We start from the raw sequence: 27,571 nt of genomic DNA on the forward strand, positions 1-27,571 counted from the left end.
ATATGTTGAACCTGGGAATAATACCGCTTCTAATAGCAGTAAATTTTATCATATGTTGAAGCTGGGAATAATACCGCTTCTAATAGCAGTAAATTTTATCATATGTTGAACCTGGGAATAATACCGCTTCTAATAGCAGTAAATTTACTCATATGATGAACCTGGGAATAATACCGCTTCTAATAGCAGTAAATTTTATGATATGGTGAACCGGGGAATTATACCGCTTCTAATAGCAGTAAATTTTATGATATGTTTAACCTGGCAATAATACCGCTTCTAATAGCAGTAAATTTTTTCATATGTTGAAGCTGGGAATAATACCGCTTCTAATAGCAGTAAATTCTATCATATGTTGAAGCTGGGAATAATACCGCTTCTAATAGCAGTAAATTTTATCATATGTTGAACCTGGGAATAATACCGTTTCTAATAGCAGTATATTTTATCATATGTTTAAGCTGGGAATAATACCGCTTCTAATAGCAGTAAATTTTATCATATGTTGAAGCTGGGAATAATACTGCTTCTAATAGCAGTAAATTTCATCATATGTTAAAGCTGGGAATAATACCGCTTCTAATAGCAGTAAATTTTATCATATGATGAACCTGGGAATAATACCGTTTCTAATAGCAGTAAATTTTATCATATGTTGAACCTGAGAATAATACCGCTTCTAATAGCAGTAAATTTTATCATATGTTGAACCTGGGAATAATACCGCTTCTAATAGCAGTAAATTTCATCATATTCTAAAGCTGGGAATAATACCGCTTCTAATAGCAGTAAATTTTATCATATGTTGAACCTGGGAATAATACCGCTTCTAATAGCAGTAAATTTTATCATATGTTGAACCTGGGAATAATACCACTTCTAATAGCAGTAAATTTTATCATATGTTGAAGCTGGGAATAATACCGCTTCTAATAGCAGTAAATTTTATCATATGTTGAACCTGGAAATAATACCGCTTCTAATAGCAGTAAATTTTATCATATGTTAAACCTGGGAATAATACAGCTTCTAATAGCAGTAAATTTTATCATATGTTGAACCTGGGAATAATACCGCTTCTAATAGCAGTAAATTTTATCATATGTTGAAGCTGGGAATAATACCGTTTCTAATAGCAGTAAATTTCATCATATGCTAAAGCTGGGAATAATACCGCTTCTAATAGCAGTAAATTTTATCATATGTTGAAGCTGGGAATAATACTGCTTCTAATAGCAGTAAATTTCATCATATGTTAAAGCTGGGAATAATACCGCTTCTAATAGCAGTAAATTTTATCATATGATGAACCTGGGAATAATACCGTTTCTAATAGCAGTAAATTTTATCATATGTTGAACCTGAGAATAATACCGCTTCTAATAGCAGTAAATTTTATCATATGTTGAACCTGGGAATAATACCGCTTCTAATAGCAGTAAATTTTATCATATGTTGAACCTGGGAATAATACCGCTTCTAATAGCAGTAAATTTTATCATATGTTTAACCTGGGAACATTACCGCTTCTAATAGCAGTAAATTTTATCATATGTTGAACCTGGGAATAATACCGCTTCTAATAGCAGTAAATTTTATTATATATTGAAGCTGGGAATAATACCGCTTCTAATAGCAGTAAATTTTATCATATGTTGAAGCTGGGAATAATACCGCTTCTAATAGCAGTGAATTTTATCATATGTTGAACGTGGGAATACTACTGCTTCTAATAGCAGTTAATTTTATCATATGTTGAAGCTGGGTATAATACCGCTTCATATAGCAGTAAATTTTATCATATGTTGAACCTGGGAATAATACCGTTTCTAATAGCAGTATATTTTATCATATGTTTAAGCTGGGAATAATACCGCTTCTAATAGCAGTAAATTTTATCATATGTTGAAGCTGGGAATAATACCGCTTCAAATAGCAGTACATTTTATCATATGTTGAACCTTGGAATAATACCGCTTCTAATAGCAGTAAATTTTATCATATGTTGAACCTGGGAATAATACTGCTTCTAATAGCAGTAAATTTTATCATATGTTTTACCTGGGAGTAATACCGCTTCTAATAGCAGTAAATTTTATCATATGTTGAAGCTGGGAATAATACCGCTTCTAATAGCAGTAAATTTTATCATATGTTGAACCTGGGAATAATACCGCTTCTAATAGCAGTAAATTTTTTCATATGTTGAAGCTGGGAATAATACCGCTTCTAATAGCAGTAAATTTTATCATATGTTGAACCTGGGAATAATACTGCTTCTAATAGCAGTAAATTTTATCATATGTTGAACCTGGGAATAATACCGCTTCTAATAGCAGTAAATTTTATCATATGTTGAAGCTGGGAATAATACCGCTTCTAATAGCAGTAAATTTTATCATATGTTGAACCTGGGAATAATACCGCTTCTAATAGCAGTAAATTTTATCATATGTTAAACCTGGGAATAATACCGTTTCTAATAGCAGTATATTTTATCATATGTTTAAGCTGGGAATAATACCGCTTCTAATAGCCGTACATTTTATATGTTGAACCTGGGAATAATAACGCTTCTAATAGCAGTAAATTTTATCATATGTTGAACCTGGGAATAATACTGCTTCTAATAGCAGTAAATTTTATCATATGTTTAACCTGGGAGTAATACCGCTTCTAATAGCAGTAAATTTTATCATATGTTGAACCTGGGAATAATACAGCTTCTAATAGCAGTAAAATATATCATATGTTAAACCTTGGAATAATACGGCTTCTAATAGCAGTAAATTTTATCATATGTTTAACCTGGGAATAATACCGTTTCAAATAGCAGTAAATTTTATCATATGTTGAACCTGGGATTAATACCGCTTCTAATAGCAGTAAATTTTATCATATGTTGAAGCTGGGAATAATACCGTTTCTAATAGCAGTAAATTTTATCATATGTTTAACCTGGGAATAATACCGCTTCTAATAGCAGTAAATTTTATTATATGTTGAAGCTGGGAATAATACCGTTTCTAATAGCAGTAAATTTAATCATATGTTAAAGCTGGGAATAAGCCCGCCTCTAATAGCAGTAAATTTTATCATATGTTGAACCTGGGAATAATACCGCTTCTAATAGCAGTAAATTTTATCATATGTGTAACCTGAGAATAATACCGCTTCTAATAGCAGTAAATTTTATTATATGTTGAACCTGGGAATAATACCGCTTCTAATAGCAGTAAATTTTATCATATGTTGAACCTGGGAATAATACCGCTTCTAATAGCAGTAAATTTTATCATATGTTGAACCTGGGAATAATACCGCTTCTAATAGCAGTAAATTTTATCATATGTTGAACCTGGGAATAATACCGCTTCTAATAGCAGTAAATTTTATCATATATTGAAGCTGGGAATAATACCGCTTCTAATAGCAGTAAATTTTATCATATGTTGAAGCTGGGAATAATACCGCTTCTAATAGCAGTGAATTTTATCATATGTTGAACCTGGGAATACTACCGCTTCTAATAGCAGTAAATTTTATCATATGTTGAAGCTGGGTATAATACCGCTTCATATAGCAGTAAATTTTATCATATGTTGAAGCTGGGAATAATACCGCTTCTAATAGCAGTAAATTTTATCATATGTTGAACCTGGGAATAATACTGCTTCTAATAGCAGTAAATTTTATCATATGTTGAACCTGGGAATAATACCGCTTCTAATAGCAGTAAATTTTATCATATGTTGAAGCTTGGAATAATACCGCTTCTAATAGCAGTACATTTTATCATATGTTGAACCTGGGAATAATAACGCTTCTAATAGCAGTAAATTTTATCATATGTTGAACCTGGGAATAATACTGCTTCTAACAGCAGTAAATTTTATCATATGTTTTACCTGGGAGTAATACCGCTTCTAATAGCAGTAAATTTTATCATATGTTGAACCTGGGAATAATACCGCTTCTAATAGCAGTAAATTTTATCATATGTTGAAGCTGGGAATAATACCGTTTCTAATAGCAGTAAATTTCATCATATGTTAAAGCTGGGAATAATACCGCTTCTAATAGCAGTAAATTTTATCATATGTTGAACCTGGGAATAATACCGCTTCTAATAGCAGTAAATTTTATCATATGTTGAACCTGAGAATAATACCGCTTCTAATAGCAGTAAATTTTATCATATGTTGAAGCTGGGAATAATACCGCTTCTAATAGCAGTAAATTTTATCATATGTTGAACCTGGGAATAATACCGCTTCTAATAGCAGTAAATTTTATCATATGTTGAACCTGGGAATAATACCGCTTCTAATAGCAGTAAATTTTATCATATGTTGAACCTGGGAATAATACCGCTTCTAATAGCAGTAAATTTTATCATATATTGAAGCTGGGAATAATACCGCTTCTAATAGCAGTAAATTTTATCATATGTTGAAGCTGGGAATAATACCGCTTCTAATAGCAGTGAATTTTATCATATGTTGAACCTGGGAATACTACCGCTTCTAATAGCAGTAAATTTTATCATATGTTTAAGCTGAGTATAATACCGCTTCATATAGCATTAAATTTTATCATATATTGAAGCTGGGAATAATACCGCTTCTAATAGCAGTAAATTTTATCATATATTGAAGCTGGGAATAATACCGCTTCTAATAGCAGTAAATTTTATCATATGTTGAAGCTGGGAATAATACCGCTTCTAATAGCAGTGAATTTTATCATATGTTGAACCTGGGAATACTACCGCTTCTAATAGCAGTAAATTTTATCATATGTTGAAGCTGGGTATAATACCGCTTCATATAGCATTAAATTTTATCATATATTGAAGCTGGGAATAATACCGCTTCTAATAGCAGTAAATTTTATCATATGTTGAACCTGGGAATAATACTGCTTCTAATAGCAGTAAATTTTATCATATGTTGAACCTGGGAATAATACCGCTTCTAATAGCAGTAAATTTTATCATATGTTGAAGCTGGGTATAATACCGCTTCATATAGCAGTAAATTTTATCATATGTTGAAGCTGGGAATAATACCGCTTCTAATAGCAGTAAATTTTATCATATGTTAAACCTGGGAATAATACAGCTTCTAATAGCAGTAAATTTTATCATATGTTGAACCTGGGAATAATACCGCTTCTAATAGCAGTAAATTTTATCATATGTTGAAGCTGGGAATAATACCGTTTCTAATAGCAGTAAATTTCATCATATGCTAAAGCTGGGAATAATACCGATCTAATAGCAGTAAATTTTATCATATGTTGAACCTGGGAATAATACCGCTTCTAATAGCAGTAAATTTTATCATATGTTGAACCTGGGAATAATACCGCTTCTAATAGCAGTAAATTTTATCATATGTTGAAGCTGGGAATAATACCGCTTCTAATAGCAGTAAATTTTATCATATGTTGAACCTGGGAATAATACCGCTTCTAATAGCAGTAAATTTACTCATATGATTAACCTGGGAATAATACCGCTTCTAATAGCAGTAAATTTTATGATATGTTGAACCGGGGAATAATACCGCTTCTAATAGCAGTAAATTTTATGATATGTTGAACCTGGGAATAATACCGCTTCTAATAGCAGTAAATTTTTTCATATGTTGAAGCTGGGAATAATACCGCTTCTAATAGCAGTAAATTCTATCATATGTTGAAGCTGGGAATAATACCGCTTCTAATAGCAGTAAATTTTATCATATGTTGAACCTGGGAATAATACCGTTTCTAATAGCAGTATATTTTATCATATGTTTAAGCTGGGAATAATACCGCTTCTAATAGCAGTAAATTTTATCATATGTTGAAGCTGGGAATAATACCGCTTCTAATAGCAGTACATTTTATCATATGTTGAACCTGGGAATAATACCGCTTCTAATAGCAGTAAATTTTATCATATATTGAAGCTGGGAATAATACCGCTTCTAATAGCAGTAAATTTTATCATATGTTGAAGCTGGGAATAATACCGCTTCTAATAGCAGTGAATTTTATCATATGTTGAACCTGGGAATACTACCGCTTCTAATAGCAGTAAATTTTATCATATGTTGAAGCTGGGTATAATACCGCTTCATATAGCATTAAATTTTATCATATATTGAAGCTGGGAATAATACCGCTTCTAATAGCAGTAAATTTTATCATATGTTGAACCTGGGAATAATACTGCTTCTAATAGCAGTAAATTTTATCATATGTTGAACCTGGGAATAATACCGCTTCTAATAGCAGTAAATTTTATCATATGTTGAAGCTGGGTATAATACCGCTTCATATAGCAGTAAATTTTATCATATGTTGAAGCTGGGAATAATACCGCTTCTAATAGCAGTAAATTTTATCATATGTTAAACCTGGGAATAATACAGCTTCTAATAGCAGTAAATTTTATCATATGTTGAACCTGGGAATAATACCGCTTCTAATAGCAGTAAATTTTATCATATGTTGAAGCTGGGAATAATACCGTTTCTAATAGCAGTAAATTTCATCATATGCTAAAGCTGGGAATAATACCGATCTAATAGCAGTAAATTTTATCATATGTTGAACCTGGGAATAATACCGCTTCTAATAGCAGTAAATTTTATCATATGTTGAACCTGGGAATAATACCGCTTCTAATAGCAGTAAATTTTATCATATGTTGAAGCTGGGAATAATACCGCTTCTAATAGCAGTAAATTTTATCATATGTTGAACCTGGGAATAATACCGCTTCTAATAGCAGTAAATTTACTCATATGATTAACCTGGGAATAATACCGCTTCTAATAGCAGTAAATTTTATGATATGTTGAACCGGGGAATAATACCGCTTCTAATAGCAGTAAATTTTATGATATGTTGAACCTGGGAATAATACCGCTTCTAATAGCAGTAAATTTTTTCATATGTTGAAGCTGGGAATAATACCGCTTCTAATAGCAGTAAATTCTATCATATGTTGAAGCTGGGAATAATACCGCTTCTAATAGCAGTAAATTTTATCATATGTTGAACCTGGGAATAATACCGTTTCTAATAGCAGTATATTTTATCATATGTTTAAGCTGGGAATAATACCGCTTCTAATAGCAGTAAATTTTATCATATGTTGAAGCTGGGAATAATACCGCTTCTAATAGCAGTACATTTTATCATATGTTGAACCTGGGAATAATACCGCTTCTAATAGCAGTAAATTTTATCATATGTTGAACCTGGGAATAATACTGCTTCTAATAGCAGTAAATTTTTTCATATGTTTAACCTGGGAGTAATACCGCTTCTAATAGCAGTAAATTTTATCATATGTTGAAGCTGGGAATAATACCGCTTCTAATAGCAGTAAATTTTATCATATGTTGAACCTGGAAATAATACCGCTTCTAATAGCAGTAAATTTTATCATATGTTAAACCTGGGAATAATACCGCTTCTAATAGCAGTAAATTTTATCATATGTTGAACCTGGGAATAATACCGCTTCTAATAGCAGTAAATTTCATCATATGTTGAAGCTGGGAATAATACCGTTTCTAATAGCAGTAAATTTCATCATATGCTAAAGCTGGGAATAATACCGCTTCTAATAGCAGAAAATTTTATCATATGTTGAACCTGGGAATAATAGCGCTTCTAATAGCAGTAAATTTTATCATATGTTGAACCTGGGAATAATACCGCTTCTAATAGCAGTAAATTTTATCATATGTTGAAGCTGGGAATAATACCGCTTCTAATAGCAGTAAATTTTATCATATGTTGAACCTGGGAATAATACCGCTTCTAATAGCAGTAAATTTAATGATATGTTGAACCGGGGAATAATACCGCTTCTAATAGCAGTAAATTTTATCATATGTTGAACCTGGGAATAATACCGGTTCTAATAGCACTAAATTTTTTCATATGTTGAAGCTGGGAATAATACCGCTTCTAATAGCAGTAAATTCTATCATATGTTGAAGCTGGGAATAATACCGCTTCTAATAGCAGTAAATTTTATCATATGTTGAACCTGGGAATAATACCGCTTCTAATAGCAGTAAATTTAATGATATGTTGAACCGGGGAATAATACCGCTTCTAATAGCAGTAAATTTTATCATATGTTGAACCTGGGAATAATACCGCTTCTAATAGCAGTAAATTTTTTCATATGTTGAAGCTGGGAATAATACCGCTTCTAATAGCAGTAAATTCTATCATATGTTGAAGCTGGGAATAATACCGCTTCTAATAGCAGTAAATTTTATCATATGTTGAACCTGGGAATTATACCGCTTCTAATAGCAGTAAATTTAATGATATGTTGAACCGGGGAATAATACCGCTTCTAATAGCAGTAAATTTTATCATATGTTGAACCTGGGAATAATAACGCTTCTAATAGCAGTAAATTTTATCATATGTTGAACCTGGGAATAATACTGCTTCTAACAGCAGTAAATTTTATCATATGTTTTACCTGGGAGTAATACCGCTTCTAATAGCAGTAAATTTTATCATATGTTGAACCTGGGAATAATACCGCTTCTAATAGCAGTAAATTTTATCATATGTTGAAGCTGGGAATAATACCGTTTCTAATAGCAGTAAATTTCATCATATGTTAAAGCTGGGAATAATACCGCTTCTAATAGCAGTAAATTTTATCATATGTTGAACCTGGGAATAATACCGCTTCTAATAGCAGTAAATTTTATCATATGTTGAACCTGAGAATAATACCGCTTCTAATAGCAGTAAATTTTATCATATGTTGAAGCTGGGAATAATACCGCTTCTAATAGCAGTAAATTTTATCATATGTTGAACCTGGGAATAATACCGCTTCTAATAGCAGTAAATTTTATCATATGTTGAACCTGGGAATAATACCGCTTCTAATAGCAGTAAATTTTATCATATGTTGAACCTGGGAATAATACCGCTTCTAATAGCAGTAAATTTTATCATATATTGAAGCTGGGAATAATACCGCTTCTAATAGCAGTAAATTTTATCATATGTTGAAGCTGGGAATAATACCGCTTCTAATAGCAGTGAATTTTATCATATGTTGAACCTGGGAATACTACCGCTTCTAATAGCAGTAAATTTTATCATATGTTTAAGCTGAGTATAATACCGCTTCATATAGCATTAAATTTTATCATATATTGAAGCTGGGAATAATACCGCTTCTAATAGCAGTAAATTTTATCATATATTGAAGCTGGGAATAATACCGCTTCTAATAGCAGTAAATTTTATCATATGTTGAAGCTGAGAATAATACCGCTTCTAATAGCAGTGAATTTTATCATATGTTGAACCTGGGAATACTACCGCTTCTAATAGCAGTAAATTTTATCATATGTTGAAGCTGGGTATAATACCGCTTCATATAGCATTAAATTTTATCATATATTGAAGCTGGGAATAATACCGCTTCTAATAGCAGTAAATTTTATCATATGTTGAACCTGGGAATAATACTGCTTCTAATAGCAGTAAATTTTATCATATGTTGAACCTGGGAATAATACCGCTTCTAATAGCAGTAAATTTTATCATATGTTGAAGCTGGGTATAATACCGCTTCATATAGCAGTAAATTTTATCATATGTTGAAGCTGGGAATAATACCGCTTCTAATAGCAGTAAATTTTATCATATGTTAAACCTGGGAATAATACAGCTTCTAATAGCAGTAAATTTTATCATATGTTGAACCTGGGAATAATACCGCTTCTAATAGCAGTAAATTTTATCATATGTTGAAGCTGGGAATAATACCGTTTCTAATAGCAGTAAATTTCATCATATGCTAAAGCTGGGAATAATACCGATCTAATAGCAGTAAATTTTATCATATGTTGAACCTGGGAATAATACCGCTTCTAATAGCAGTAAATTTTATCATATGTTGAACCTGGGAATAATACCGCTTCTAATAGCAGTAAATTTTATCATATGTTGAAGCTGGGAATAATACCGCTTCTAATAGCAGTAAATTTTATCATATGTTGAACCTGGGAATAATACCGCTTCTAATAGCAGTAAATTTACTCATATGATTAACCTGGGAATAATACCGCTTCTAATAGCAGTAAATTTTATGATATGTTGAACCGGGGAATAATACCGCTTCTAATAGCAGTAAATTTTATGATATGTTGAACCTGGGAATAATACCGCTTCTAATAGCAGTAAATTTTTTCATATGTTGAAGCTGGGAATAATACCGCTTCTAATAGCAGTAAATTCTATCATATGTTGAAGCTGGGAATAATACCGCTTCTAATAGCAGTAAATTTTATCATATGTTGAACCTGGGAATAATACCGTTTCTAATAGCAGTATATTTTATCATATGTTTAAGCTGGGAATAATACCGCTTCTAATAGCAGTAAATTTTATCATATGTTGAAGCTGGGAATAATACCGCTTCTAATAGCAGTACATTTTATCATATGTTGAACCTGGGAATAATACCGCTTCTAATAGCAGTAAATTTTATCATATGTTGAACCTGGGAATAATACTGCTTCTAATAGCAGTAAATTTTTTCATATGTTTAACCTGGGAGTAATACCGCTTCTAATAGCAGTAAATTTTATCATATGTTGAAGCTGGGAATAATACCGCTTCTAATAGCAGTAAATTTTATCATATGTTGAACCTGGAAATAATACCGCTTCTAATAGCAGTAAATTTTATCATATGTTAAACCTGGGAATAATACCGCTTCTAATAGCAGTAAATTTTATCATATGTTGAACCTGGGAATAATACCGCTTCTAATAGCAGTAAATTTCATCATATGTTGAAGCTGGGAATAATACCGTTTCTAATAGCAGTAAATTTCATCATATGCTAAAGCTGGGAATAATACCGCTTCTAATAGCAGAAAATTTTATCATATGTTGAACCTGGGAATAATAGCGCTTCTAATAGCAGTAAATTTTATCATATGTTGAACCTGGGAATAATACCGCTTCTAATAGCAGTAAATTTTATCATATGTTGAAGCTGGGAATAATACCGCTTCTAATAGCAGTAAATTTTATCATATGTTGAACCTGGGAATAATACCGCTTCTAATAGCAGTAAATTTAATGATATGTTGAACCGGGGAATAATACCGCTTCTAATAGCAGTAAATTTTATCATATGTTGAACCTGGGAATAATACCGGTTCTAATAGCACTAAATTTTTTCATATGTTGAAGCTGGGAATAATACCGCTTCTAATAGCAGTAAATTCTATCATATGTTGAAGCTGGGAATAATACCGCTTCTAATAGCAGTAAATTTTATCATATGTTGAACCTGGGAATAATACCGCTTCTAATAGCAGTAAATTTAATGATATGTTGAACCGGGGAATAATACCGCTTCTAATAGCAGTAAATTTTATCATATGTTGAACCTGGGAATAATACCGCTTCTAATAGCAGTAAATTTTTTCATATGTTGAAGCTGGGAATAATACCGCTTCTAATAGCAGTAAATTCTATCATATGTTGAAGCTGGGAATAATACCGCTTCTAATAGCAGTAAATTTTATCATATGTTGAACCTGGGAATTATACCGCTTCTAATAGCAGTAAATTTAATGATATGTTGAACCGGGGAATAATACCGCTTCTAATAGCAGTAAATTTTATCATATGTTGAACCTGGGAATAATACCGCTTCTAATAGCAGTAAATTTTTTCATATGTTGAAGCTGGGAATAATACCGCTTCTAATAGCAGTAAATTCTATCATATGTTGAAGCTAGGAATAATACCGCTTCTAATAGCAGTAAATTTTATCATATGTTGAACCTGGGAATAATACCGCTTCTAATAGCAGTAAATTGTATCATATGTTAAACCTGGGAATAATACCGCTTCTAATAGCAGTAAATTTTATCATATGTTTAACCTAGGAATAATACCGTTTCTAATAGCAGTAAATTTTATCATATGTTGAACCTGGGAATAATACCGCTTCTAATAGCAGTAAATTTTATCATATGTTGAAGCTGGGAATAATACCGCTTCTAATAGCAGTAAATTTTATCATATGTTGAACCTGGGAATAATACTGCTTCTAATAGCAGTAAATTTTATCATATGTTAAACCTGGGAATAATACCGCTTCTAATAGCAGTAAATTTTATCATATGTTTAACCTGGGAATAATACCGTTTCTAATAGCAGTAAATTTTATCATATGTTGAACCTGGGAATATTACGGCTTCTAATAGCAGTAAATTTTATCATATGTTGAACCTGGGAATAATACCGCTTCTAATAGCAGTAAATTTTATCATATATTGAAGCTGGGAATAATACCGCTTCTAATAGCAGTATATTTTATCATATGTTTAAGCTGGGAATAATACCGCTTCTAATAGCAGTAAATTTTATCATATGTTGAAGCTGGGAATAATACCGCTTCTAATAGCAGTACATTTTATCATATGTTGAACCTGGGAATAATACCGCTTCTAATAGCAGTAAATTTTATCATATGTTGAACCTGGGAATAATACTGCTTCTAATAGCAGTAAATTTTATCATATGTTTAACCTGGGAGTAATACCGCTTCTAATAGCAGTAAATTTTATCATATGTTGAACCTGGGAATAATACCGCTTCTAATAGCAGTAAATTTTATCATATGTTGAACCTGGGAATAATACCGCTTCTAATAGCAGTAAATTTTTTCATATGTTGAACCTGGGAATAATACCGCTTCTAATAGCAGTAAATTTTATCATATGTTGAACCTGGGAATAATACTGCTTCTAATAGCAGTAAATTTTATCATATGTTGAACCTGGGAATAATACCGCTTCTAATAGCAGTAAATTTTATCATATGTTTAACCTAGGAATAATACCGTTTCTAATAGCAGTAAATTTTATCATATGTTGAACCTGGGAATAATACCGCTTCTAATAGCAGTAAATTTTATCATATATTGAAGCTGGGAATAATACCGCTTCTAATAGCAGTATATTTTATCATATGTTTAAGCTGGGAATAATACCGCTTCTAATAGCAGTAAATTTTATCATATGTTGAAGCTGGGAATAATACCGCTTCTAATAGCAGTACATTTTATCATATGTTGAACCTGGGAATAATACCGCTTCTAATAGCAGTAAATTTTATCATATGTTGAACCTGGGAATAATACTGCTTCTAATTGCAGTAAATTTAATCATATGTTTAACCTGGGAGTAATACCGCTTCTAATAGCAGTAAATTTTATCATATGTTGAAGCTGGGAATAATACCGCTTCTAATAGCAGTAAATTTTATCATATGTTGGACCTGGGAATAATACCGCTTCTAATAGCAGTAAATTTTTTCATATGTTGAACCTGGGAATAATACCGCTTCTAATAGCAGTAAATTTTATCATATGTTGAACCTGGGAATAATACTGCTTCTAATAGCAGTAAATTTTATCATATGTTGAACCTGGGAATAATACCGCTTCTAATAGCAGTAAATTTTATCATATGTTGAAGCTGGGAATAATACCGCTTCTAATAGCAGTAAATTTCATCATATGTTGAACCTGGGAATAATACCGCTTCTAATAGCAGTAAATTTTATCATATGTTAAACCTGGGAATAATACCGCTTCTAATAGCAGTAAATTTTATCATATGTTGAACCTGGGAATAATACCGCTTCTAATAGCAGTAAATTTTATCATATGTTGAACCTGGGAATAATACCGTTTCTAATAGCAGTAAATTTCATCATATGTTAAAGCTGGGAATAATACCGCTGCTAATAGCAGTAAATTTTATCATATGTTGAACCTGGGAATAATACCGCTTCTAATAGCAGTAAATTTTATCATATGTTGAACCTGGGATTAATACCGCTTCTAATAGCAGTAAATTTTATCATATGTTGAACCTGGGAATAATACCGCTTCTAATAGTAGTAAATTTTATCATATGTTGAACCTGGGAATAATACCGCTTCTAATAGCAGTAAATTTTATCATATGTTGAACCTGGGAATAATACCGCTTCTAATAGCAGTAAATTTTATGATATGTTGACCCGGGGAATAATACCGCTTCTAATAGCAGTAAATTTTATGATATGTTGAACCTGGGAATAATACCGCTTCTAATAGCAGTAAATTTTATGATATGTTGAAGCTGGGAATAATACCGCTTCTAATAGCAGTAAATTTTATCATATGTTGAAGCTGGGAATAATACCGCTTCTAATAGCGGTAAATTTTATCATATGTTGAACCTGGGAATAATACCGCTTCATATAGCAGTAAATTTTATCATATGTTGAAGCTGGGAATAATACCGCTTCTAATAGCAGTAAATTTTATCATATGTTGAACCTTGGAACAATACTGCTTCTAATAGCAGTAAATTTTATCATATGTTGAACCTGGGAATAATACCGCTTCTAATAGCAGTAAATTTTATCATATGTTGAAGCTGGGAATAATACCGCTCCTAATAGCAGTAAATTTTATCATATGTTGAACCTGGGAATAATACCGCTTCTAATAGCAGTAAATTTGATCATATGTTAAAGCTGGGAATAATACCGCTTCTAATAGCAGTAAATTTTATCATATGTTGAACCTGGGAATAATACCGCTTCTAATAGCAGTAAATTTTATCATATGTTGAACCTGGGAATAATACCGCTTCTAATAGCAGTAAATTTTATCATATGTTGAAGCTGGGAATAATACCGCTTCTAATAGCAGTAAATTTTATCATATGTTGAACCTGGGAATAATACCGCTTCTAATAGCAGTAAATTTTATCATATGTTGAACCTGGGAATAATACCGCTTCTAATAGCAGTAAATTTTATGATATGTTGAACAGGGGAATAATACCGCTTTTAATAGCAGTAAATTTTGTGATATGTTGAACCTGGGAATAATACCGCTTCTAATAGCAGTAAATTTTTTCATATGTTGAAGCTGGGAATAATACCGCTTCTAATAGCAGTAAATTTTATCATATGTTGAAGCTGGGAATAATACCGCTTCTAATAGCAGTGAATTTTATCATATGTTGAACCTGGGAATACTACCGCTTCTAATAGCAGTAAATTTTATCATATGTTGAACCTGGGAATAATACCGCTTCTAATAGCAGTAAATTTTATCATATGTTGAACCTGGGAATAATACCGCTTCTAATAGCAGTAAATTTTATCATATGTTGAACCTGGGAATAATACCGCTTCTAATAGCAGTAAATTTACTCATATGATTAACCTGGGAATAATACCGCTTCTAATAGCAGTAAATTTTATGATATGTTGAACCGGGGAATAATACCGCTTCTAATAGCAGTAAATTTTATGATATGTTGAACCTGGGAATAATACCGCTTCTAATAGCAGTAAATTTTTTCATATGTTGAAGCTGGGAATAATACCGCTTCTAATAGCAGTAAATTCTATCATATGTTGAAGCTGGGAATAATACCGCTTCTAATAGCAGTAAATTTTATCATATGTTGAACCTGGGAATAATACCGTTTCTAATAGCAGTATATTTTATCATATGTTTAAGCTGGGAATAATACCGCTTCTAATAGCAGTAAATTTTATCATATGTTGAAGCTGGGAATAATACCGCTTCTAATAGCAGTACATTTTATCATATGTTGAACCTGGGAATAATACCGCTTCTAATAGCAGTAAATTTTATCATATGTTGAACCTGGGAATAATACTGCTTCTAATAGCAGTAAATTTTTTCATATGTTTAACCTGGGAGTAATACCGCTTCTAATAGCAGTAAATTTTATCATATGTTGAAGTTGGGAATAATACTGCTTCTAATAGCAGTAAATTTTATCATATGTTGAACCTGGAAATAATACCGCTTCTAATAGCAGTAAATTTTATCATATGTTAAACCTGGGAATAATACCGCTTCTAATAGCAGTAAATTTTATCATATGTTGAACCTGGGAATAATACCGCTTCTAATAGCAGTAAATTTCATCATATGTTGAAGCTGGGAATAATACCGTTTCTAATAGCAGTAAATTTCATCATATGCTAAAGCTGGGAATAATACCGCTTCTAATAGCAGAAAATTTTATCATATGTTGAACCTGGGAATAATAGCGCTTCTAATAGCAGTAAATTTTATCATATGTTGAACCTGGGAATAATACCGCTTCTAATAGTAGTAAATTTTATCATATGTTGAAGCTGGGAATAATACCGCTTCTAATAGCAGTAAATTTTATCATATGTTGAACCTGGGAATAATACCGCTTCTAATAGAAGTAAATTTACTCATATGATGAACCTGGGAATAATACCGCTTCTAATAGCAGTAAATTTAATGATATGTTGAACCGGGGAATAATACCGCTTCTAATAGCAGTAAATTTTATCATATGTTGAAGCTGGGAATAATACCGCTTCTAATAGCAGTAAATTTTATCATATGTTGAACCTGGGAATAATACCGCTTCTAATAGCAGTAAATTTACTCATATGATTAACCTGGGAATAATACCGCTTCTAATAGCAGTAAATTTTATGATATGTTGAACCGGGGAATAATACCGCTTCTAATAGCAGTAAATTTTATGATATGTTGAACCTGGGAATAATACCGCTTCTAATAGCAGTAAATTTTTTCATATGTTGAAGCTGGGAATAATACCGCTCCTAATAGCAGTAAATTCTATCATATGTTGAAGCTGGGAATAATACCGCTTCTAATAGCAGTAAATTTTATCATATGTTGAACCTGGGAATAATACCGTTTCTAATAGCAGTATATTTTATCATATGTTTAAGCTGGGAATAATACCGCTTCTAATAGCAGTAAATTTTATCATATGTTGAAGCTGGGAATAATACTGCTTCTAATAGCAGTACATTTTATCATATGTTGAACCTGGGAATAATACCGCTTCTAATAGCAGTAAATTTTATCATATGTTGAACCTGGGAATAATACTGCTTCTAATAGCAGTAAATTTTATCATATGTTTAACCTGGGAGTAATACCGCTTCTAATAGCAGTAAATTTTATCATATGTTGAAGCTGGGAATAATACTGCTTCTAATAGCAGTAAATTTTATCATATGTTGAACCTGGAAATAATACCGCTTCTAATAGCAGTAAATTTTATCATATGTTAAACCTGGGAATAATACCGCTTCTAATAGCAGTAAATTTTATCATATGTTGAACCTGGGAATAATACCGCTTCTAATAGCAGTAAATTTTATCATATGTTGAAGCTGGGAATAATACCGTTTCTAATAGCAGTAAATTTCATCATATGCTTAAGCTGGGAATAATACCGCTTCTAATAGCAGTAAATTTTATCATATGTTTAACCTGGGAATAATACTGCTTCTAATAGCAGTAAATTTTATCATATGTTGAACCTGGGAATAATACCGCTTCTAATAGCAGTAAATTTTATCATATGTTAAACCTGGGAATAATACCGTTTCTAATAGCAGTATTTTTTATCATATGTTTAAGCTGGGAATAATACCGCTTCTAATAGCAGTAAATTTTATCATATGTTGAAGCTTGGAATAATACCGCTTCTAATAGCAGTACATTTTATCATATGTTGAACCTGGGAATAATAACGCTTCTAATAGCAGTAAATTTTATCATATGTTGAACCTGGGAATAATACTGCTTCTAACAGCAGTAAATTTTATCATATGTTTAACCTGGGAGTAATACCGCTTCTAATAGCAGTAAATTTTATCATATGTTGAACCTGGGAATAATACCGCTTCTAATAGCAGTAAATTTTATCATATGTTGAAGCTGGGAATAATACCGTTTCTAATAGCAGTAAATTTCATCATATGTTAAAGCTGGGAATAATACCGCTTCTAATAGCAGTAAATTTTATCATATGTTGAACCTGGGAATAATACCGCTTCTAATAGCAGTAAATTTTATCATATGTTGAACCTGAGAATAATACCGCTTCTAATAGCAGTAAATTTTATCATATGTTGAAGCTGGGAATAATACCGCTTCTAATAGCAGTAAATTTTATCATATGTTGAAGCTGGGAATAATACCGCTTCTAATAGCAGTAAATTTCATCATATGTTGAACCTGGGAATAATACCGCTTCTAATAGCAGTAAATTTTATCATATGTTGAACCTGGGAATAATACCGCTTCTAATAGCAGTAAATTTTATCATATATTGAAGCTGGGAATAATACCGCTTCTAATAGCAGTAAATTTTATCATATGTTGAAGCTGGGAATAATACCGCTTCTAATAGCAGTGAATTTTATCATATGTTGAACCTCGGAATACTACCGCTTCTAATAGCAGTAAATTTTATCATATGTTGAAGCTGGGTATAATACCACTTCATATAGCATTAAATTTTATCATATATTGAAGCTGGGAATAATACCGCTTCTAATAGCAGTAAATTTTATCATATGTTGAACCTGGGAATAATACTGCTTCTAATAGCAGTAAATTTTATCATATGTTGAACCTGGGAATAATACCGCTTCTAATAGCAGTAAATTTTATCATATGTTGAAGCTGGGTATAATACCGCTTCATATAGCAGTAAATTTTATCATATATTGAAGCTGGGAATAATACCGCTTCTAATAGCAGTAAATTTTATCATATATTGAAGCTGGGAATAATACCGCTTCTAATAGCAGTAAATTTTATCATATGTTGAAGCTGGGTATAATACCGCTTCATATAGCATTAAATTTTATCATATATTGAAGCTGGGAATAATACCGCTTCCAATAGCAGTAAATTTTATCATATATTGAAGCTGGGAATAATACCGCTTCTAATAGCAGTAAATTTTATCATATGTTGAACCTGGGAATAATACTGCTTCTAATAGCAGTAAATTTTATCATATGTTGAACCTGGGAATAATACCGCTTCTAATAGCAGTAAATTTTATCATATGTTGAAGCTGGGTATTATACCGCTTCATATAGCAGTAAATTTTATCATATGTTGAAGCTGGGAATAATACCGCTTCTAATAGCAGTAAATTTTATCATATGTTAAACCTGGGAATAATACAGCTTCTAATAGCAGTAAATTTTATCATATGTTGAACCTGGGAATAATACCGCTTCTAATAGCAGTAAATTTTATCATATGTTGAAGCTGGGAATAATACCGTTTCTAATAGCAGTAAATTTCATCATATGCTAAAGCTGGGAATAATACCGATCTAATAGCAGTAAATTTTATCATATGTTGAACCTGGGAATAATACCGCTTCTAATAGCAGTAAATTTTATCATATGTTGAACCTGGGAATAATACCGCTTCTAATAGCAGTAAATTTTATCATATGTTGAAGCTGGGAATAATACCGCTTCTAATAGCAGTAAATTTTATCATATGTTGAACCTGGGAATAATACCGCTTCTAATAGCAGTAAATTTACTCATATGATTAACCTGGGAATAATACCGCTTCTAATAGCAGTAAATTTTATGATATGTTGAACCGGGGAATAATACCGCTTCTAATAGCAGTAAATTGTATGATATGTTGAACCTGGGAATAATACCGCTTCTAATAGCAGTAAATTTTTTCATATGTTTAAGCTGGGAATAATACCGCTTCTAATAGCAGTAAATTCTATCATATGTTGAAGCTGGGAATAATACCGCTTCTAATAGCAGTAAATTTTATCATATGTTGAACCTGGGAATAATACCGTTTCTAATAGCAGTATATTTTATCATATGTTTAAGCTGGGAATAATACCGCTTCGTATAGCAGTAAATTTTATCATATGTTGAAGCTGGGAATAATACAGCTTCTAATAGCAGTACATTTTATCATATGTTGAACCTGGGAATAATACCGCTTCTAATAGCAGTAAATTTTATCATATGTTGAACCTGGGAATAATACTGCTTCTAATAGCAGTAAATTTTTTCATATGTTTAACCTGGGAGTAATACCGCTTCTAATAGCAGTAAATTTTATCATATGTTGAAGCTGGGAATAATACTGCTTCTAATAGCAGTAAATTTTATCATATGTTGAACCTGGAAATAATACCGCTTCTAATAGCAGTAAATTTTATCATATGTTAAACCTGGGAATAATACCGCTTCTAATAGCAGTAAATTTTATCATATGTTGAACCTGGGAATAATACCGCTTCTAATAGCAGTAAATTTTATCATATGTTGAACCTGGAAATAATACCGCTTCTAATAGCAGTAAATTTTATCATATGTAAAACCTGGGAATAATACCGCTTCTAATAGCAGTAAATTTTATCATATGTTGAACCTGGGAATAATACCGCTTCTAATAGCAGTAAATTTCATCATATGTTGAAGCTGGGAATAATACCGTTTCTAATAGCAGTTAATTTCATCATATGCTAAAGCTGGGAATAATACCGCTTCTAATAGCAGAAAATTTTATCATATGTTGAACCTGGGAATAATAGCGCTTCTAATAGCAGTAAATTTGATCATATGTTGAACCTGGGAATAATACCGCTTCTAATAGCAGTAAATTTTATCATATGTTGAACCTGGGAATAATACCGCTTCTAATAGCAGTAAATTTACTCATATGATTAACCTGGGAATAATACCGCTTCTAATAGCAGTAAATTTTACGATATGTTGAACCGGGGAATAATACCGCTTCTAATAGCAGTAAATTTTATGATATGTTGAACCTGGGAATAATACCGCTTCTAATAGCAGTAAATTTTTTCATATGTTGAAGCTGGGAATAATACCGCTTCTAATAGCAGTAAATTCTATCATATGTTGAAGCTGGGAATAATACCGCTTCTAATAGCAGTAAATTTTATCATATGTTGAACCTGGGAACATTACCGTTTCTAATAGCAGTATATTTTATCATATGTTTAAGCTGGGAATAATACCGCTTCGTATAGCAGTAAATTTTATCATATGTTGAAGCTGGGAATAATACCGCTTCTAATAGCAGTACATTTTATCATATGTTGAACCTGGGAATAATACCGCTTCTAATAGCAGTAAATTTTATCATATGTTGAACCTGGGAATAATACTGCTTCTAATAGCAGTAAATTTTTTCATATGTTTAACCTGGGAGTAATACCGCTTCTAATAGCAGTAAATTTTATCATATGTTGAAGCTGGGAATAATACTGCTTCTAATAGCAGTAAATTTTATCATATGTTGAACCTGGAAATAATACCGCTTCTAATAGCAGTAAATTTTATCATATGTTAAACCTGGGAATAATACCGCTTCTAATAGCAGTAAATTTTATCATATGTTGAACCTGGGAATAATACCGCTTCTAATAGCAGTAAATTTTATCATATGTTGAACCTGGAAATAATACCGCTTCTAATAGCAGTAAATTTTATCATATGTTAAACCTGGGAATAATACCGCTTCTAATAGCAGTAAATTTTATCATATGTTGAACCTGGGAATAATACCGCTTCTAATAGCAGTAAATTTCATCATATGTTGAAGCTGGGAATAATACCGTTTCTAATAGCAGTAAATTTCATGATATGCTAAAGCTAGGAATAATACCGCTTCTAATAGCAGAAAATTTTATCATATGTTGAACCTGGGAATAATACCGCTTCTAATAGCAGTAAATTTTATCATATGTTGAACCTGGGAATAATACCGCTTCTAATAGCAGTAAATTTTATCATATGTTGAAGCTGGGAATAATACCGCTTCTAATAGCAGTAAATTTTATCATATGTTGAACCTGGGAATAATACCGCTTCTAATAGAAGTAAATTTACTCATATGATGAACCTGGGAATAATACCGCTTCTAATAGCAGTAAATTTAATGATATGTTGAACCGGGGAATAATACCGCTTCTAATAGCAGTAAATTTTATCATATGTTGAACCTGGGAATAATACCGCTTCTAATAGCAGTAAATTTTTTCATATGTTGAAGCTGGGAATAATACCGCTTCTAATAGCAGTAAATTCTATCATATGTTGAAGCTGGGAATAATACCGCTTCTAATAGCAGTAAATTGTATCATATGTTGAACCTGGGAATAATACCGCTTCTAATAGCAGTAAATTGTATCATATGTTAAACCTGGGAATAATACCGCTTCTAATAGCAGTAAATTTTATCATATGTTTAACCTAGGAATAATACCGTTTCTAATAGCAGTAAATTTTATCATATGTTGAACCTGGGAATAATACCGCTTCTAATAGCAGTAAATTTTATCATATGTTGAACCTGGGAATAATACTGCTTCTAATAGCAGTAAATTTTATCATATGTTGAACCTGGGAATAATACCGCTTCTAATAGCAGTAAATTTTTTCATATGTTTAACCTGGGAGTAATACCGCTTCTAATAGCAGTAAATTTTATCATATGTTGAAGCTGGGAATAATACTGCTTCTAATAGCAGTAAATTTTATCATATGTTGAACCTGGAAATAATACCGCTTCTAATAGCAGTAAATTTTATCATATGTTAAACCTGGGAATAATACCGCTTCTAATAGCAGTAAATTTTATCATATGTTGAACCTGGGAATAATACCGCTTCTAATAGCAGTAAATTTTATCATATGTTGAACCTGGAAATAATACCGCTTCTAATAGCAGTAAATTTTATCATATGTTAAACCTGGGAATAATACCGCTTCTAATAGCAGTAAATTTTATCATATGTTGAACCTGGGAATAATACCGCTTCTAATAGCAGTAAATTTCATCATATGTTGAAGCTGGGAATAATACCGTTTCTAATAGCAGTAAATTTCATCATATGCTAAAGCTGGGAATAATACCGCTTCTAATAGCAGAAAATTTTATCATATGTTGAAGCTGGGAATAATAGCGCTTCTAATAGCAGTAAATTTTATCATATGTTGAACCTGGGAATAATACCGCTTCTAATAGCAGTAAATTTTATCATATGTTGAAGCTGGGAATAATACCGCTTCTAATAGCAGTAAATTTTATCATATGTTGAACCTGGGAATAATACCGCTTCTAATAGAAGTAAATTTACTCATATGATGAACCTGGGAATAATACCGCTTCCAATAGCAGTAAATTTAATGATATGTTGAACCGGGGAATAATACCGCTTCTAATAGCAGTAAATTTTATCATATGTTGAACCTGGGAATAATACCGCTTCTAATAGCAGTAAATTTTTTCATATGTTGAAGCTGGGAATAATACCGCTTCTAATAGCAGTAAATTCTATCATATGTTGAAGCTGGGAATAATACCGCTTCTAATAGCAGTAAATTTTATCATATGTTGAACCTGGGAATAATACCGCTTCTAATAGCAGTAAATTGTATCATATGTTAAACCTGGGAATAATACCGCTTCTAATAGCAGTAAATTTTATCATATGTTTAACCTAGGAATAATACCGTTTCTAATAGCAGTAAATTTTATCATATGTTGAACCTGGGAATAATACCGCTTCTAATAGCAGTAAATTTTATCATATGTTGAACCTGGGAATAATACTGCTTCTAATAGCAGTAAATTTTATCATATGTTGAACCTGGGAATAATACCGCTTCTAATAGCAGTAAATTTTATCATATGTTGAAGCTGGGAATAATACCGCTTCTAATAGCAGTAAATTTTATCATATGTTGAACCTGGGAATAATACCGCTTCTAATAGCAGTAAATTGTATCATATGTTAAACCTGGGAATAATACCGCTTCTAATAGCAGTAAATTTTATCATATGTTTAACCTAGGAATAATACCGTTTCTAATAGCAGTAAATTTTATCATATGTTGAACCTGGGAATAATACCGCTTCTAATAGCAGTAAATTTTATCATATGTTGAAGCTGGGAATAATACCGCTTCTAATAGCAGTAAATTTTATCATATGTTGAACCTGGGAATAATACTGCTTCTAATAGCAGTAAATTTTATCATATGTTAAACCTGGGAATAATACCGCTTCTAATAGCAGTAAATTTTATCATATGTTTAACCTGGGAATAATACCGTTTCTAATAGCAGTAAATTTTATCATATGTTGAACCTGGGAATATTACGGCTTCTAATAGCAGTAAATTTTATCATATGTTGAACCTGGGAATAATACCGCTTCTAATAGCAGTAAATTTTATCATATGTTAAACCTGGGAATAATACCGCTTCTAATAGCAGTAAATTTTATCATATGTTGAACCTGGGAATAATACCGCTTCTAATAGCAGTAAATTTCATAATATGTTGAAGCTGGGAATAATACCGTTTCTAATAGCAGTAAATTTCATCATATGCTAAAGCTAGGAATAATACCGCTTCTAATAGCAGTAAATTTTATCATATGTTGAACCTGGGAATAATAGCGCTTCTAATAGCAGTAAATTTTATCATATGTTGAACCTGGGAATAATACCGCTTCTAATAGCAGTAAATTTTATCATATGTTGAAGCTGGGAATAATACCGCTTCTAATAGCAGTAAATTTTATCATATGTTGAACCTGGGAATAATACCGCTTCTAATAGAAGTAAATTTACTCATATGATGAACCTGGGAATAATACCGCTTCTAATAGCAGTAAATTTAATGATATGTTGAACCGGGGAATAATACCGCTTCTAATAGCAGTAAATTTTATCATATGTTGAACCTGGGAATAATACCGCTTCTAATAGCAGTAAATTTTTTCATATGTTGAAGCTGGGAATAATACCGCTTCTAATAGCAGTAAATTCACTCATATGTTGAAGCTGGGAATAATACCGCTTCTAATAGCAGTAAATTTTATCATATGTTGAACCTGGGAATAATACCGCTTCTAATAGCAGTAAATTGTATCATATGTTAAACCTGGGAATAATACCGCTTCTAATAGCAGTAAATTTTATCATATGTTTAACCTAGGAATAATACCGTTTCTAATAGCAGTAAATTTTATCATATGTTGAACCTGGGAATAATACCGCTTCTAATAGCAGTAAATTTTATCATATGTTGAACCTGGGAATAATACTGCTTCTAATAGCAGTAAATTTTATCATATGTTGAACCTGGGAATAATACCGCTTCTAATAGCAGTAAATTTTTTCATATGTTTAACCTGGGAGTAATACCGCTTCTAATAGCAGTAAATTTTATCATATGTTGAAGCTGGGAATGATACTGCTTCTAATAGCAGTAAATTTTATCATATGTTGAACCTGGAAATAATACCGCTTCTAATAGCAGTAAATTTTATCATATGTTAAACCTGGGAATAATACCGCTTATAATAGCAGTAAATTTTATCATATGTTGAAGCTGGGAATAATACCGCTTCTAATATCAGTAAATTGTATCATATGTTGAACCTGGAAATAATACCGCTTCTAATAGCAGTAAATTTTATCATATGTTAAACCTGGGAATAATACCGCTTCTAATAGCAGTAAATTTTATCATATGTTGAACCTGGGAATAATACCGCTTCTAATAGCAGTAAATTTCATCATATGTTGAAGCTGGGAATAATACCGTTTCTAATAGCAGTAAATTTCATCATATGCTAAAGCTGGGAATAATACCGCTTCTAATAGCAGAAAATTTTATCATATGTTGAACCTGGGAATAATAGCGCTTCTAATAGCAGTAAATTTTATCATATGTTGAACCTGGGAATAATACCGCTTCTAATAGCAGTAAATTTTATCATATGTTGAAGCTGGGAATAATACCGCTTCTAATAGCAGTAAATTTTATCATATGTTGAACCTGGGAATAATACCGCTTCTAATAGAAGTAAATTTACTCATATGATGAACCTGGGAATAATACCGCTTCTAATAGCAGTAAATTTAATGATATGTTGAACCGGGGAATAATACCGCTTCTAATAGCAGTAAATTTTATCATATGTTGAACCTGGGAATAATACCGCTTCTAATAGCAGTAAATTTTTTCATATGTTGAAGCTGGGAATAATACCGCTTCTAATAGCAGTAAATTCTATCATATGTTGAAGCTGGGAATAATACCGCTTCTAATAGCAGTAAATTTTATCATATGTTGAACCTGGGAATAATACCGCTTCTAATAGCAGTAAATTGTATCATATGTTAAACCTGGGAATAATACCGCTTCTAATAGCAGTAAATTTTATCATATGTTTAACCTAGGAATAATACCGTTTCTAATAGCAGTAAATTTTATCATATGTTGAACCTGGGAATAATACCGCTTCTAATAGCAGTAAATTTTATCATATGTTGAAGCTGGGAATAATACCGCTTCTAATAGCAGTAAATTCTATCATATGTTGAAGCTGGGAATAATACCGCTTCTAATAGCAGTAAATTTTATCATATGTTGAACCTGGGAATAATACCGCTTCTAATAGCAGTAAATTGTATCATATGTTAAACCTGGGAATAATACCGCTTCTAATAGCAGTAAATTTTATCATATGTTTAACCTAGGAATAATACCGTTTCTAATAGCAGTAAATTTTATCATATGTTGAACCTGGGAATAATACCGCTTCTAATAGCAGTAAATTTTATCATATGTTGAAGCTGGGAATAATACCGCTTCTAATAGCAGTAAATTTTATCATATGTTGAACCTGGGAATAATACTGCTTCTAATAGCAGTAAATTTTATCATATGTTAAACCTGGGAATAATACCGCTTCTAATAGCAGTAAATTTTATCATATGTTTAACCTGGGAATAATACCGTTTCTAATAGCAGTAAATTTTATCATATGTTGAACCTGGGAATATTACGGCTTCTAATAGCAGTAAATTTTATCATATGTTGAACCTGGGAATAATACCGCTTCTAATAGCAGTAAATTTTATCATATATTTAAGCTGGGAATAATACCGCTTCTAATAGCAGTATATTTTATCATATGTTTAAGCTGGGAATAATACCGCTTCTAATAGCAGTAAATTTTATCATATGTTGAAGCTGGGAATAATACCGCTTCTAATAGCAGTAAATTTTATCATATGTTGAACCTGGGAATAATACCGCTTCTAATAGCAGTAAATTTTATCATATGTTGAACCTGGGAATAATACTGCTTCTAATAGCAGTAAATTTTATCATATGTTTAACCTGGGAGTAATACCGCTTCTAATAGCAGTAAATTTTATCATATGTTGAAGCTGGGAATAATACCGCTTCTAATAGCAGTAAATTTTATCATATGTTGAACCTGGGAATAATACCGCTTCTAATAGCAGTAAATTTTTTCATATGTTGAACCTGGGAATAATACCGCTTCTAATAGCAGTAAATTTTATCATATGTTGAACCTGGGAATAATACTGCTTCTAATAGCAGTAAATTTTATCATATGTTGAACCTGGGAATAATACCGCTTCTAATAGCAGTAAATTTTATCATATGTTTAACCTAGGAATAATACCGTTTCTAATAGCAGTAAATTTTATCATATGTTGAACCTGGGAATAATACCGCTTCTAATAGCAGTAAATTTTATCATATATTGAAGCTGGGAATAATACCGCT

Source organism: Euprymna scolopes, chromosome 18 (genome assembly GCF_053919585.1).
Source record: "Euprymna scolopes isolate OS-2025 chromosome 18, ASM5391958v1, whole genome shotgun sequence".
NCBI classification, from domain to species: Eukaryota; Metazoa; Mollusca; class Cephalopoda; order Sepiida; family Sepiolidae; genus Euprymna; species Euprymna scolopes.